This window comes from Cetorhinus maximus, chromosome 16 (genome assembly GCF_964194155.1).
Source record: "Cetorhinus maximus chromosome 16, sCetMax3.hap1.1, whole genome shotgun sequence".
In the NCBI taxonomy this organism is placed as follows: domain Eukaryota; kingdom Metazoa; phylum Chordata; class Chondrichthyes; order Lamniformes; family Cetorhinidae; genus Cetorhinus; species Cetorhinus maximus.
In genome coordinates this window covers 19,812,194-19,828,213 of record NC_135894.1, presented here as the reverse complement: position 1 = coordinate 19,828,213, position 16,020 = coordinate 19,812,194, and the positions used below count along the sequence as shown (strand labels likewise).

Below are 16,020 nucleotides of genomic sequence, written 5' to 3'. Positions count from 1 at the left end.
TAGTGCACCTGTTGTCAGCTCAGTAGTGCACCTGTTGTCATCTCAGTAGTGCACCTGTTGTCATCTCAGTAGTGCACCTGTTGTCAGCTCAGTAGCACACCTGTTGTCAGATCAGTTTTGCCCAGGGAGCTGTAGACCTCCGCAGGCTAATGGACACGACGAAAATGCTGCAAAATATGTCCATGCAGCACAATCAAGCACCTGAAAGCACAGCTCATAAAAAACCATTCCCCAGATCTCTCCTTTTAATTTATATCCCCACGGAGGTTTCATCCCACCCTGGATCGAGGTTTGAGCATAAATGTGAATGCCGCCTGGGAGAATGGTCCATCCGCCAACTGTAAACGTGACCGTGAACAAGGCTGTAAACACCTGAAACCGCTGTTAATTACATCGTTAATGGGCTTCATTGTCAGCTGATGTGCCTCCGACTGCCGCAGGTGATGTTGTGTGATGTTGATTGAGGGATAAAGATTGGCTGATACATTAGGGATAATTCTCCTGCTCCTGTTCTCAATAGTGTCATGGGATCTTTTACATCCAACTGTCAAGAAGCTGTTAGTGTATATAATATTACTAGAAAATATTTTAGTGTATATAATATTACTAGAAAATATTTTTCTTTTAAAATAGAGGTTTAGTCTGTGGGTGTGATTTAAATGGATTAAAGCCAGCTAGTCTGGGTGCTTTGATGTCTACTAGTTTTGTCATGTAAGAGAGGTGGAGCGCATTTGCATCTTTTTGAATAGAGCACCCAAGAAGTGGGGTGAAATCTGGCCTGTAGCTGGCAGAGACCAAGCAACATGCTTATATTGCTAATAAAATTGGTACTATGAAAGGGGTTTTATTGTTAGAAGAGGTGGGTTCAAAGAGGCTGCTGATACAATGAGAATTTACATTCAATGAGCTGTGTTAGGTATAACTTCAGCAGTTTTGTGTGGCAATGTAAGATCAAAGCAGCTGTAATCCTCCAACTGACTCCACAGGGACCAAAGTGAAAGGAACCTCATTTTGAATTCGTAAGGTGAATTTGTCTGATGTCTGCTTAAAAATCTATGGGTTGCTGTTGCTTTAATGGAGATTAGTTTAGGAATTTGTTAAAAGTTATGATTGTAGTAATTTGTAGCCATGTGTAAATATTTAACTTGTGTAAATTAAAGAATGTTTCATTTAGTTTAATATAAAACCTCTCGAGAACTGGTGGTCTGATTCCTGAATTTAGAGCTGCATCTCAAACATACCACTTAAAAATATAGGTTATGACAGTTGTTTAAAGTTTCCCTCTGGGATTTTTAAATAACTCAGATTTTCCAAAAGGCTGTCTCATAACACAAACCAAAAAGGTAGATAAGGCCTCAGTTTAATCTCTCATCCTGACGTGAATGTTGAGTGAATGTTCAGTGTTTGAATACTGGTATCACACCACATAGATTCATGATTCCTCCATTTTCCAAAAGATTGAGTTCTACTTTTTATAATTAACAATTCATATTCCAGAAACAATACTCCCAGATTTCAAGTTTCTCTCCAATCACATTCCAGCAGAAAAATTCTGAGATGCAGCCATTAACACAGTTCCTGACCCAACCCACTATAAGCCTAAATTTGTTCCTTACCTACCTCGCTATAAATCTAAATGTAACTCCCTTCATAATCTACTATAAACCCCAACGTACTTCCTCACGTCTCTCACTATATACCCCAACATAGTTTTTCATCTAACCCACTATAAACCCGAATGTATTTCTTCACCTAATCCATTATAAACTTGAATGTAGTTCCTCACCTAATCCTATTATACATCTTAACACAGTTCCTTATAACTGAGGTGAGACGGAGAAAACAAAGTTTAGTTTTTACGAACTGTGAACCCAATTCCAATATTAAATAGATATTAAACCAGGCCTCGTTGCTGTTTAAGCACCAAAAGATAATTTCTGACATATCATTGTGCCATATTGGCTCCATATCGCATATCATTTTGTGAAGTATTTTTATGGGCAGAATTTTGCCCCTGGCGGGTGGGCTTGGCGGAGGTGGGCAGGGGAGGCAGGGAAGCCGACAGCCACCCGCAATCGGGACCGGACCGTGATTTCACGTTGGCGGGCCAATGAAGGCCCCATCAACGTGAAACGTGAGCAGCGGCCTGTGCCGGGGGGTGGGGTGGGGTGGAGGAGGGTGAGTGGGGCAATCAGGAACTTCACGCATACGCGCGAGTGAGCACTTGAAAATCTCCCTGAGGCACGGAGCTGACCCGGAGATGAAGCGTTTTTAAAAAAGAAAATGAAGAAAATAAAAATGTAATAAAACACGTTCCCTCATGTCACTCCGTCACTTGAGCAGGGACATGTTATTAATTACATTTTTAAGCTTTTATTTTATTTTAATTTGCTTTTGGAATCCTCACCGTGGATGAGGTTTCCAAAAATATGCAAAGGCCGCTTGGCCTTTTCACCCGGCCGCCAACCGTGAGGTTGGACGGGCAGCGAAAAATTGAACTTAATTGATAATTTGATGGCCCTAACAGGCCTTTTAATTGTCGGCTGATTCCCGCGTCACCCGTCGACCGAACGATTGTGCGACTGCCTGTTGACATTGGCACACTCGGCTGACATCAACGCACCTCGTTTCACGCTCGAGCGTGTCAGGCGGCTGCCCACCCACCGAGCGAAAAATTCTGCCCGATGTTACCAATTGCAATTAATTCTTCTTGCAATTGCAATTTAAGCCTTCCGATCATACCTGCGCAAATTGTCCTGGGATTGAGTTGGGTTTATTCAGCATCATTTATCTTGCATAATGTAAGGGCCACAGACCGAACCTTTGCGCGGGATCCTCCAAGGTTTCCATTTTTCCGTTCAATCACTTACAGAACTGAAGATGGCCGTTCTGACTGTTGAATTTCATTGCTGGCAATTGTGCAAAATAAGCAAGAGATTTCCACAGCTGATCTGCAGCACACAAGTCTAAAGTGTTCATAAAAGGAAGGCTGGGTTACATAAGTTAACCTCTATTGTGAGAATTCAGTCCCTAACTGTGGAATGAGTCAGAAGCAGCTGGTGAAGTAATTTCTACAGCAAATTTTAACTGATCTGCCCTTATTTCAGCTGTGCCACTTCACCGAGATTCAAAGCCATATTGCACAGTGCAGTTTGAAGGTGTTTTTGGAGAGGTAAGGTTGTATCTCCTTCCTTTTGCTCAGTGGAGAAAATTTGTCAAATATCAAAGTTTGGGCTTGCTAATTTTTAAAGACCGCAGGCTCAATGAATACAAAGCTAATTTGTTTTAAAGCTTTAAAGGTATACGTATCAGGAAAGGGTTGACAGGCTGGGTATCTTTTCTCTTGAAACTTTCTCTCCAGTTTGAGTTTTCACTAAAGAGCCATCCAGACAGGAGAGCAATGCTAAATAGACCTGGGGGATTGAAATGCATGTCGGTCAATTCACGGATATGACAAATGAGGTTGGTGAGCTGAAGGCACAAGTTGCCACAGAGGCTGATGTTATTGTGGCAATAACAAGAATCTGGCTCAAACAAGAACAGGAATGGGAACTGAACATTCCTGGTTACACTGTATTCAGGAAGAATAGGGGAAAACTATAGGGGGATGAGAATGATATGTTACTTCCTCCCTACTCCACCATGAACCCATATACAGTTCCTTACATACCCCACCAGGAGTGGGAGATCAGCCACCACTGTTGCAGGGTGAACAGCCGTGACCACTGGCATGACGATAGAAAGAATAATAAGATGGAGTCAGAGTAAAATGGGATTTATTAAGGTCTAAATTGGGTTTTCTTCACATGTATGTGAACACATAGAGTGTGGTAAGTAAAGTTGTAAGCTGCAGGCATATGTAGCCTCATGAGAATATGATATTGTGGGGATAATAGAGACCTGGCTCAAAAAAGGGCAAGACTTGGTACTGTCCTGGATACAAAGTGTTCAGGAAAGTTAGGGAAAGAAAGAAAGGGGAGGAGCGGCAGTATTGATCCGGGATAATGTCCTAGAGGGGAGCACAGAATGTATTTGGTTAGAGCTAAGAAGCAATTGCAATACTGGATGTATTCTATAGACCACCAACTAGCTGGAAAGATGTAGAGGAACAAACTTGTAAGGAAATTATAGAGAAGAGCAAAAACTACAGAGTAGTTATAATGGAAGACTTCAGTTACTCTAATTGATACTGGGATAGTAATAGCATAAAGGGCAGAGAGGGGGGAGACTTCCTTAAGGTGTGTCAGGAGAATTTTCTACACTAGTTTCTAGTCCAATGAGGAAGGGGGCATTGCTGGATCTGGTTCTGGGGAATGAGGTAAGAAAAGTGGATCATGTGTCACTAATGGAACATTTGGGAGACAGTGATCTTTGTATCATAAGGCTCAGGTTAGCTATGAAAATGACAAGAAACAACCCAGAGTAAATGCATAATTGGGGGAGGGCCAATTTCAGTGGGGCGAGAATGAACCTGACCCAGGTAAATTGAAATAAATGTTGGTAGGCAAAACTGTAATAACCTTTAAAGAAGAGATAGTTTGGGTCCAGTCAAGGTACATTCCCACAAGGGGGAAAGGTAGAACAAACAAAGTTACAGCTCACTGAATGAAAAAAGAGATAGAGAATAAGCTGAAGTAGAAAAAGGGTAAGTGTACAGATCTCAGTTTGATAATACAAGTGAGAATCGGCTGAAGATAGAAAGTTCAGAGGTAAAGTGGATAAAGAAATAAAAGTAGCAAATAGAGAGTATGAGAAGATACTGGCAGCTAACATAAAGGGTAATCCCAATGAGGAAGGTGGGACTGCTAAGCCTGGCTCTTGGAAATGAGGTGGGCCAGGTGGATCAAGTGTCAGCGGGCAAACATTTAGGAAACAGTGATCATTGTATCACATGTTTTAGGCTGACTATAGAAAAGGACAAAGAACAGTCAAGAGTAAGAATAATTAACTGAGTGAAAGCCAAATTCAATGAGGTAAGAATGGATCTGGGCTGAATAAATTGGATCCAAAGGCCAGCGGGGGAAACAGTAGCTAGTGAATGGGCTACCTTCAAAGAAAAGATGATTCGGGCACAGTCAAGTTATATTCCCCCGAAAGGGAAAGATAGGGTAAACAAATCCATAGCTCCCTGGATGACAAAGGAGATAAAAATTAAGATAAAGAAAAAAAAATGTGCTTATGACAGGTGTCAGGTATAAAATACAATTGAGAACCAAGCTGAATACAGAAGGGTCAGAAGAGAAGTGAAGAAGCAAATAAGAGAAGAAAAGAGGGAGAATGAAATGAGACTGGTAACTAAGATAAAAGGGAATCTCAAAGTTTTAGTAAATGGGTGGTAAAGGGATTAGGGTCTATTAGGGACAAAAAGATGGTTTACAAATGGAGGCAGAGAGCATAGCTGAGGTACTAAATAAATACTTTGCCTCTGCCTTTACCAAGTAAGAAGATGCTCCCCAGTCCAGGGTAAAAGATGAGGTAATTCAGACTCTATCTGGGTTTAAAAGTGAAAAGGAGGAAGTATTGGATAGGTTGTCTGTACTTAAAGTTGGTAAGGCATCGGGACCGGATGAGATGTGTCCAAGGATATTGAGGGAAGTGAGAGGGGAAATTGCAGAGGCACTGGCCATAATTTTTCAGTCTTCTTTAGACTCAGGGGTGGTCACAGAGGTCTGCATTATTGCAAATATTACACCCTTGTTCAAAAAAAGGACGTAAAGATAAGCCCAGCAACTACAGGCCATTCAGTTTAACGTTGGTGGTGGGGGAAGTGAAATAATACTCTGTGTCAAAATATATAGTCACATGGACAAATGCAAGTTAATTAAGGGAAGCCAGCATAGATTTCTTAAGGGAAAATTATGGCCAGGGTGAGGTGGCGGGGGCGAGCGGAAGCGGTTGGGAAGCCTGACCGCTGCCGCAATCAGGGCCCGTGATTTCACGCTGGTGGGTCAATTAAGGCCCACCCAGCGTGAAACACGCGCTGCAGCGCTGCCTGTGTGTTGGAGGGAAGAGGGCGAGCATGCATGCAGGCGGGTGCACACAGGAAAAGCTCCCTGACACACAGAACTGCCTCCGGGAAGTGAAGATTCGAAAAATAAAGAAGAAAGAATTTGGAAATGCTAAAACATGTCCCCCCCATGTGACTCTGTCACATGAGCAGGGACATGTTATTAATGAAATGTTAAAACTTTAATTTAATTTTTAATAGCTGATGGAAACGGTCGCCCAGTCTGTGTTTGGTCTTTCCAATGTAGAGGAAACCGCATTGGGAGCAGTGAATGCAGTAGACTAAATTGAGGGAAGTGCAAGTGAAATGCGGCTTCACTTGAAAGGAGTGTTTTGGCCCTTGGACGGTGAGGAGAGAGGAAGTAAAGGGGCAGGTGTTGCACCTTCCGCGGTTGCATGGGAAGGTGCTGTGGGAGGGGGTTGAGGTGTAGGGGGTGATGGAGGAGTGGACCAGGGTGTCCTGGAGGGAACGATCCCTGCGGAATGCCGCCAGGGTGGGTGAAGGGAAGATGCAGAAGGTGCAACATCTGCCCCTTTACTTCCTCTCTCCTCACCGTCCAAGGGCCCAAACACTCATTTCAAGTGAAGCAGCATTTCACTTGCACTTCCCTCAATTTATTCTACTGCATTCGCTGCTCCCAATGCGGTTTCCTCTACATTGGAGAGACCAAACACAGACCGGGTGACCGCTTTGTGGAACACCTTCGGTCTGTCCGCAAGCATTACCCAGACCTCCCTGTCGCTTGCCATTTCAACATTCCACCCTGCTCTCATGCCCACACGTCCGTCCTTGGCTTGCTGCGTTGTTCCAGTGAAGCTCAACGCAAACTGGAGGAACAGCACCTTATCTTCCGACTTGGCACTTTACAGACTTCCGGACTGAATATTGAGTTGAACAATTTTAGATCATGAACTCTCTTCTCCATCCCCACCCCCTTTCCGAGCCCCCTTTTTTCCAATAATTTATATAGGTTTTTCTTTTCCCACCAATTTCCATTATTTTTAAATGTATTTCCATCCATTGTATTATCTCTACCTTTCAGCCTTTTTCGATCCCTTCCCCCCACCCCACCCCCACTAGGGCTATCTGTACCTTGCTTGTCCTACTTTCTACCCTTAATGTCACCTATTAGCACATTCCTTAGATAATATCACCACCATCAACACCTCTTTGTCATTTTGTCTGTGACATCTTTTGGTTATCTCCACCTATCACTGGCCCTCTATCCAGCTCTACCTGTCCCACCCCACCTTAAACCAGCTTATATTTCACCTCTCTTCTATTTTTACTTAGTTCTGTTGAAGGGTCATTCGGACTTGAAACATTAACTATGTTCCTCTCCACAGATGCTGCCAGACCTGCTGAGTTTTTCCAGGTATTTTTATTTTTGTTTTGGATTTCCAGCATCCGCAGTTTTTTGCTTTTAGCTCAATTAATTACTTTAGTTAGTTTTTAAATGGCCTTAATAGGCCTTTGACAGTTCGGCAGGTGCACAGCTGATTCCGCTGCGCGCCCACTAAACTGAGGGTCAGAATGACACGCGGTGATGTCGGGACACACGCGAGCATTCCCCTGCTCGCCAACTCAAAGATTCTGCCCATGGAACAAAAGGGAAAGTGGCAACATGGCTACAGACTTTGCTGATTGATTGGGAACAGAGAGTAAAGGTGAATGGTTGTTTTTCGGACTAGAGGAAAGTATATAGTGGGGTTTGCCAGGGGTCAGTATTGGAACCAGTACTTTTCTTGAGATATATTAATGGCGTAGTCCTGGGTGTGCAGGGCATCATGTCAAAACTTGCAGATTACACAAAACTTGGAAGTATTGTAAACTGTGAGGAGGATTTTGATAGACTTCAAGAGAACATAGAGATGAAAACAAAAAACTACTGCGGATGCTGGAAATCCAAAACAAAAACAGAACACCTGCGGTCTGTCCGCAAGAAAGACCCAAACCTCCCTGTCGCTTGCCATTTTAACACTCCACCCTGCTTTCTTGCCCACATGTCTGTCCTTGGCTTGCTGCATTGTTCCAGTGAAGCTCAACACAAACTGGAGGAACAGCACCTCATCTTCCGACTAGGCACTTTACAGCCTTCCGGGCTGAATATTGAATTCAACAACTTTAGATCTTAAACTCCCTCCCCCATCCCCACCCCCATTTCCATTTCTTCCCCCTCCATTTTGTTTTTTCCAATAATTTATATAGATTTTTCTTTTCCCACCTATTTCCATTATTTTTAAATCAGTCTTTCCACCCCATCCCCACTAGAGCTGTACCTTGAGTGTCCTGCCATCCATTCTTAATTAGCACATTCTCTTAGATAATATCACCACCTTTAACACCTCTCTGTTCCTTTGTCTGTAACATCTTTTGATTATCTGCTCCTATCACTGCTTGCTTGTCCCTACAACCACCCCACCCCACCAACTTCTCTCTCTCCCCACCCGCCCCACCCACCACCTTAAACCAGCTTATATGTCAACCCTCTCCTAACTTCACTCAGTTCTGCTGAAGGGTCATGAGGACTCGAAACGTCAACTCTTTTCTTCTCCGCCAATGCTGCCAGACCTGCTGAGTTTTTCCAGGTAATTCTGTTTTTGTTCAAGAGAACATAGCCTGCTGGGATAAGGAAAGGCAATATATTAAAAAGGCTGCAATTCTAAAGGGGGGTGCAGAAGCAGAGGGACTTGGGGGTATATGTGCACAAATTTTTGAAGATGTCAGGCCAGGTTGAGCAAGCAGTTAATAAGGATGGGATCCTTAAAATCCAGTTAAAATGGGATCCTGGGCTTTGTAAAGGCATAAAATACAAAAGCAAGGAAGTTATGTTAAACTTGTATAAAACACTGGTTCAGCTTCAGCTGGATTATCGCGTCCAGTTCCGGGTACCACATTTTGGGAAGGTTGTGAGTGCATTGCTGAGGGTGCAGTAAAGACGTACAAGAATGGATCCAAGGAAGTGAGATTTCAGTTACGTGGATAGATTGACAAAGCTGGGGCTGTTCTCCTTCGTGAAGAGAAGTTTGAGAGGAGATTTGATAGAGCTGTTCAAATCCTGAGGAGTCTGGAAAATGTAGATTGTAAGAAGCTGTCCCGATAGGTGGAAAGGTCGAGAATGACAGGGCAGCAATTTAAGGTGATTGGCAAACGAACCAGAGGTGACGTGAGGAGAAATGTTTTTATGCAATGATTGTTTAGGAGCTGGAGTGCACTGCCTCAGAGTGTGGTGGTGGCAGATTCAGTTGTGGCTTTCAGAACTTAATTGGATAAGGCTGCTTTCTGTGGAGCAATCCGGTCAGTCCCATAACCCCACTGGATCCTGGTATCCCTGCAGGTTTATTTCCATCAAGTGCCCACCAAATTTCTTTTTGAAATCATTGATTGTTTCCGCTTCCACCGCCCTCATGGACAGTGAGTTCAGGTCATTGCCACTTGGTGTGTGTAAAATAAAAAATCTTCCTCGCATTCCCCCTGCATTTCTTGCCCAAAATCTTAAAACTGTGTCTCTTAGTCCTTGTACTACCAGCTAATGGGAACAATTTGTCCTTGTCTGCATTATCCAAGCCTGTCATAATCTTATACATTTCTATCAAATCTCCCCTGAATCCCCCCCCTTGCTCCAAGGAAAACAACCCCAGCTTTTCCAACCTAACCCTGTAACTAAAATCTCTCATATTTGGAACCATCCTGGTAAATGTCTTCTGCACTGTCTCAATAACCCTTACATCCTTCCTAAAAAGTAGTGGCCAGAACTGGATGCAATACTCCAGTTGGGGCCTAACCAGAGCTTTATATAGGTTTAGCACAACTCCCATGCTCTTGTACTCAATGCCTCTATTCATGAATCCTAAGATCAGATATGCTTTCCTAACCACTGTCTTCATTTATCCAGCTACCTTCAAAGATCGATGCACATGCACTCTCAGGTCCCTCTGTTCCTGTACACTCTTCAGAAGCATGCCATTAAGTCTATATTGCCTCTCCCTATCCCTTCTGCCAAAATGCATCACCTCACACTTCCCTATATTAAACTTCATCTGCCATATGCCTGCCTGTTCTGCTAGCCTATCTATGTTATGTTGCAGTCGATTCATATCATCCTCAATGTTTGGCACTCCTCCAAGTTTTGTATCATCGACAACTTTTGTAATTCTACCCTGAAGAGAGAAAATTTGCAGGGCTACGGGGAAAGGTGGAGAAGAAGTGGGACGAGCTGAGTTACTCCTACAGAAGGCCGGCACAGCTGGCTGAATGGGCTTCTATACTGTGACCATTCTCTGCTTCTGGGAGGGACCTATAAAGCCTGGCAGTCAGTGTGGCACCAGGATCACCCCCCCTCAATGCTTTCGTACACTTATGTTTTGAAATTATTATTTATGTAACCAAACATTTCTGGCCCCAAGTTGTATTTGAAAATACAAACTCAGAATAAAGCAAATAACCGTAATTAAGCTCAACTCTAAGTACTTTTCAATGTTAAGGCCCCTTTGGATTTGTTTCACTGACAGCTGCCAAACAAGTGATTTTCTGTTGTTGCAATTGAAGCTGTAAGATTATCATGGGTTGATTTGCTTACAAATAATCCTTTTACTCATTTATGCCTGTTTGCCTGCACAGAAACTGTAACCCTTGCAATTTTAGAAATGCAGCTGCTTGAGGGGCTTGAGGGAGTGTTAATAGTAGTGGTTACAGCTAAAGGAGGTGCTGATGGTGGCATTAAGGTAAGAAAGCAGAATGTGATAATAGCAGGACCAGGGTAAGCACTCTGGAAAGAACAACATGAACAAGTGACAGATAGCCCTGGTGGGGCTGGTGGTGGGGGGAAAAAGGGATCGAAAATGGGATAAGAAGTGAGGAATAAAAAAAGGGGGATAAAACAACGAATAAATGAATGAAAATAAAAATGAATAAAAATAAAAATAAGTGGATAAAAAATAAAAATGAATTTTGAAATAAAGGATAAAAAAGGGGTGAGGATAGAGGAGAGAGTTCATGGTTTGAAGTTGTTGAACTCAATGTTAAGTCCATTTACACTCCATTGACCTGCCTTTTGATCCATATCCCCTGAAAACTTAAAAACCTATTGATTTTCATGCTGAAAATTATAAAATAGGAAGCTCCATTTGTTGAAATCAAACAAAGCAAAACTCATTGGGCAGAGTTTCCCCGTTGGCGTGTGGGGGTGGGCCCTGCACTCACGCGGGTTAAATGAGGCGCGGTGATGTCGGCCGAGCGTCCCAATGTCACTGCGCGCCATCGCGATATTTCGGTGGGCAGGTGAGCGATGATCTGCGATGCGCGCCCGCCGTTAATTAACCGGCCACTTAAGGCCCTTGTGGTGCCAATCAACAGCGACTTTTCAACGCCCGTCCAATCTTTGGGTCGGCACACGGACACAATGGACAGGCGGGTAGGACATATTTGTATAAACCTCATCCACAGGCAGGATAAGAGGGCTCAGTGGGATCTCGAGTGTCTCTGTCAAATATTGATGTTTCAAAGTTACTGATACTTGCCTGTGTATCTGCAATACTTCAAAACGCATACCAGCTGCTTGGTCTGGACTCTCAACCTTCTGGTAAGCACTCTGCAGTGAGGAACCTTTTTTGGGCCTGCATTTTTCAGGAAGTCTTCCCTTAGCCTGGGAATGGGAGCTGAGCTCTCCACTGGAGGCACCTCCTCTGAGGAGGAAGGGAGGGCTAGAGGGGGGAGCAGGCCAGGAGTGCACATTCAGCCTCCAGGGGAGCCACCTTTGGGAGGTCAGGCGCAGGCACAAGGGGTGCAGGGCCAAGAGGTAGTCCAAGGTGGAAGGGACCGCAGAAGATGCCACTATCCTGCTGCCAGGGTTTACAGGCGGCGAAGCAGCTACCTCAATATGTCTGAGGTGCAGTGCCGAAGGAGGCTTGACTGTCAAGTGAGACAGCCAACTATATCTGTCAGATGATTGGGCCTGAGATCTCTGTGAACTGTGAGCCAGTGGCTCTAAAGATCACAGCTGCCTTCAATTTCTTTGCCTCTGGCTCCTTCCAGGGCTCGGTGGGTGATCTTTGCGGTGTCTCTCAATCAGCTGTCCACACTTGTGTCAAGCAGGTTACAGACGCTCTGTTCAGATGTGCATTGACCTTCATTCACTTCCGTTGGGACCAGGCCAGCCAGACACAGTGAGTCAGAGGCTTCGCGGCCATTGCTGGCTTCACCCCGTGTCCAGGGTGCTATAGACTGCACACATGTGGCCATCAAGGCGCCAGTGGGTGAGCCCAGTGTCTTTGTCTACAGGAAGGGCTTCCACTCCATGAACGTGCAGATAGTGTGTGACCACAGGATGCAGATTCTGTGCAAGGTACCCAGGCAGCTCCCATGACGTCTATATCCTCAGACACTCCCAGGTGTCGGGGCTCTTCAGTGCTCCAGCCTGGCTGGATGGGTGGCTGCTGGGTGACAAGGGCTATCCCCTCAGAAGGTGGCTCATGATGCCTCTTTGCCATCTAAGAACAGAAGCTGAGCAGAGATATAATAGGAGTCATGGCACCACAAGGGCTGTGGTGGAGAAAACCATTGGTCTTCTCAAAATGTGTTTCCAATGCCTGGACCGTTCAGGGGACGCACTCCAGTACCCCCCAGGTCATGTGTCGCTGATAGTGGTAGCATGCTGCGCTCTCCACAATCTGCACCGGAAAGGGGAGACGCTGTGGACGATGAAGACGTAGACGCAGTGGATGCGGCTGCACACGATGAGTCCAGCAGTGAGTCCGAGGATCAGCACGCACAGGGAAATGCTGAGGGGGTAGATGCTGACCTGGGCATACTCCAGGGAGGCAGGGACACCCGGGAGGCTTTAATCCAATGAACCTTCAGCTAGCACACCACAGACGGACCTCCAGCACAAGCCTGGGCTGTAGGCTCCATAGTCAAGACCTAAGTGCAAAATCTGCCTGGTTAGGAACATTATCTAAGGTCATTGTTCATAAAGCTGAATGTCCCACAAAACACTCATTACATTATTGGAAACCATCCACCTGCAGAAGAAAAGAGGCAATCTCAGCCACGGTGACATGTCTGAATTTAATATTACAACCAAAGAAACTTAATGAAACAAAATGAAAAAGGTGTTAAAAATCACACCAACTCATAAAAACCTCATTGCGGGCCAACACAAAAGCACCAGTGATAAGCCTGTGGCCTGCCTAAGGTGCCTTGTGTTTATGTTTTCGGGTGCTATGTCTTGGTGCTGACCCCTCGCTGAGAGTGGTATCTGAGACAGCCTGCTGACTCTGCTGCCCTGTTGGCCTTGATGACCTTGGCGGTCGTCCTCTGGCCCGTGGAGCCTGTGCTGGCCCCGCCTGAGAGGAGCTGCCAGTTCCACAGCTGGCATCTCCCCAGTCATCGCCACCCCACCAGATATAATGGTCACTGGCAGAGGGGCAGAGGAGTTGCTGCCCTCATCCAGAGCGCCCAGAGAGGAGGCCGCAGAGACGACAGGCAGCTACTGCGCCGACGTGAGGTCATCCTGGACCTCCCTGCTCACTGTGGATGGATGGGCACCGAGCTGGGAAACTTGGTGCCCAGACAATCTCCTACACTGGCACTGACCAGCTGAGGTCAATGCCGATGTGAGGGCTTGCTGGTCAGAGCCTTGATGGGTCCCCTGGAGGAGCCTCTCCACAAGAGTCGCCACTCTTACCATGGAAGACGCATGGCGCACGGATATGTGGCTCGTTGCTTCAGCGATCGTCCGCGTAGACTCCTCCACCACGGACACCAAGCCAAGCATAGCCTCATGGATCTCCCCCAGATGCTCCCGCACACCCGGCCGCATTTCCTGCGCTTGCTGTGCCATGGACGACCCCAGAGGCACATCATCAGGCACTGACTGAGCATGTACCTGGTCCACTGCAGTCCTCCAACTGCTGATGCCATGGGCACTCTCTGTCTCTGCCAGCTCCTCCAGCGACTGTGAAGTGCCCTCACCGCTGTGCCCCGGGACACTAGCCGATGTTCTAATTCCCACCGAGGTGCTAGTGTCTGCGCTGGTGCCTGTCTCGCAGAGATGGTGTGATGCTGGTGAGACTTCAGGGCCCTCAGGTGTGAGAGGGGGCCTCTGCTACTCCTCCTCCTGGCCCTGCTCCGCTGATGCTGAAAGGAGGGCAGCAAGACAATCATCAGAGAAACATGGGGCGCAGTGCCCCCCTGCCCTACCCTCCTGCCTGGCCTGCTCACCAGCAGCGCTCTGGGGAGCCCTTCCACTGGCCGTGATTCACAGCCTTTGAAAAGCTGCAGCAGCTTTTTAAAACAGGCGGCCGGGTCGCCATTGGACCCGGTGGTCATTGCAGTCCCACCGCCCGCCCGCCCACTCCCGCTGTCCTCGGGAGCTGCGATTCACACTGGGCGGGCCTTAAAATGGCAGCGTGGACCCAATCGCAGGCGGCGATCAGGTCTGCGCCCGCCTGCATCTGCTCCCGCCACACCCCCCACCCCCCACCCCTCCCCGCTAGCCAGAAAATTCTGCCCGTTAACTTGCAGTTGGATAATTTCGATCAGACGATTGTGGCTGGAAACTCCAGACCCCTCTATATGTCCTGATGAAGACCCCGTAAAATGAGTGAAAATCCTGGAACTCCCTATTCAGCAGCACCGTGGGAGTATCTCCACTACACATTGCAACAGTTCAGAAAGAAGGTCCCAGCACCACCTTCTCAAGGGTAACTTGTGTTGAGACCAGTGGCTTTTTAAAAGAAGATAAAATCTGAAATCCTAGCTATTCATTGACAGAATGAAGCCACAAGATTCCAGGGTTTAAAACTCCAGAACTTTCACTATACAAGAGTCAAACAAAGCAAACACTAGATACTATCTTGGGGTAACCACCTATACTATAAAACCCAGAATCAACATAAGTTAAACATGAATGAACAGGCAAATTGCTGTCTCTCCTTCTGGGTCTGCTATCTCTGCATCTTTCCCTTGCTTCCCTTCCCTTATCACCTTTTTCCATGAGGGCTTGTGCCCTGCCAGTCAGACTGGTTCTTTCCGTCCCCCCACCCCACCCCACCCCCCCACCACTTCCGTGACCCTCCCAGTTCCTTCCTTCTGCACTTTAATTTAATATTACCTGACCTCAGCCCAGGCTGCCTAACAGTCTATAAACCACATGGTGGTTTGGATCTCTTCAGTTGGCATGTAGTTAACACGTAAAAAGTCCAATGTTGTTTGGTACATTGGGATGTAGTCAATAGTAACGAGATCTGATATTATCTGATGTATTGGGATAAAGCTTTTGCAAGACCAAACTTATACAAAACAAAGCTTTGCAAAAACATACGATGTGGCAAGAATCAGCAGTTTGCTGGAAAATGGGATTAGAATAATTAGGAACTTGTTTGACCGGTGCAGACTCGATGGGCCAAAGGGTCTTTTTCCATGCTGTAGACCTCAATGAAACTATGAGCTAAAGGGTGATGGAATTTACCATTAATGCAAACACACAAAACAGCTCCAGGAAATACACACACAGGCTTTTGCAAGACCAAACTTCTGCAAAACAAACATGATGTGGCAAGAATCAGCAGTTAGCAACCAGTAGTATAAAAGTTAACCTTTTATAGTCCCTGCCTTGTCAGCCCTCTCTGACCCCCTAATACAAATTATTTTTGAATTGTGTAGCTTGCTCCAAACTTCCTTCTCAAGCGTCGCAAATACCATACCGCAAAAGTATAATTCTAGTCTAAAAATAAAAACAAAAAACTGCGGATGCTGGAAATCCAAAACAAAAACAGAAACAGAAATACCTGGAAAAACTCAGCAGGTCTGGCAGCATCGGCGGAGAAGAGCACAGTTGACGTTTCGAGTCCTCACGACCCTTCAACAGAACTAAGTAAAAATAGGGGAGGGGTGAAATATAAGCCGGTTTAAGGGGGGGTGGTGGGGTGGAGGCGGGGGGGTGGTGATTGTAGGGACAAGCAAGCAGTGATAGGAGGAGATAACCAAAAGATGTCACAGACAAAAGAACAAAG

The 16,020-nt window shown here is 45.8% G+C and overlaps 1 protein-coding gene across 3 annotated transcripts in view; it reads left to right on the top strand.

Moving 5' to 3' along the window:
• Window positions 1-3,023: 3,023 nt before the first annotated feature.
• Window positions 3,024-16,020, top strand: part of LOC144691412 (cysteinyl leukotriene receptor 1-like) — a 212,327-nt gene continuing 199,330 nt past the window's right edge. For all 3 annotated transcript variants that reach the window (XR_013579131.1, XR_013579132.1, XM_078559475.1), the window contains exon 1: window positions 3,024-3,172. The gene's annotated coding sequence lies outside the window, so the exon portion shown is untranslated. The remainder of the gene's footprint in view (window positions 3,173-16,020) is intronic.